At 33.9% G+C, this 401-nt stretch overlaps 1 long non-coding RNA gene across 1 annotated transcript in view; it reads right to left on the bottom strand.

The window, feature by feature from the left end:
* Nucleotides 1-302: 302 nt before the first annotated feature.
* The window catches only part of LOC121863223, a 2,599-nt gene continuing 2,500 nt past the window's right edge, over nt 303-401 (bottom strand). Inside the window, exon 2 of the long non-coding RNA XR_006088357.1 lies at nt 303-401. This exon is cut by the window's right edge and continues 2,210 nt beyond it. This is a non-coding gene — a long non-coding RNA (uncharacterized LOC121863223).

The following is a 401-nucleotide window of genomic DNA, read 5'->3' as shown; positions in this document are numbered from 1 at the left end:
CGTTTCATGGTCTTATTGGTAGACTCATGACTCATCACTAGTAATGACTCAGTGAAGAAGGTCATCTCCAGCTTCTCTTTCCAAAAGGTCTGAGCAAATTTCAACTCTTCTTTACCTTTGTTTGTCACAGAGTTCATTGGCATATTTTTCGCACAAACTTTTCTCATCTTCAAATCTTCAGTTAAGACCTACCTGTTTCCGTCAGTCTCCATTAGCTTACCAAAATCATTAAACAGGAGCCTTAAACATTTACAAATGAATGCTAACTGATAACAAATGATTGGAAATAAATGAAAGACTAATAAAGAGAAATATTTTATTCAAAGATAACAAGTGTAACGTTGTGTCAGTGATGTTTGTTATTATAGTCAACATTCATGGGCTAAACAAAGTTCTTACAA

This window comes from Homarus americanus, unplaced genomic scaffold (genome assembly GCF_018991925.1).
Source record: "Homarus americanus isolate GMGI-L3 unplaced genomic scaffold, GMGI_Hamer_2.0 scaffold46197, whole genome shotgun sequence".
Taxonomy (NCBI): Eukaryota; Metazoa; Arthropoda; class Malacostraca; order Decapoda; family Nephropidae; genus Homarus; species Homarus americanus.
The sequence above is the reverse complement of the archived record's forward strand: the minus strand, read 5'-3'. Positions and strand labels throughout refer to the sequence as shown.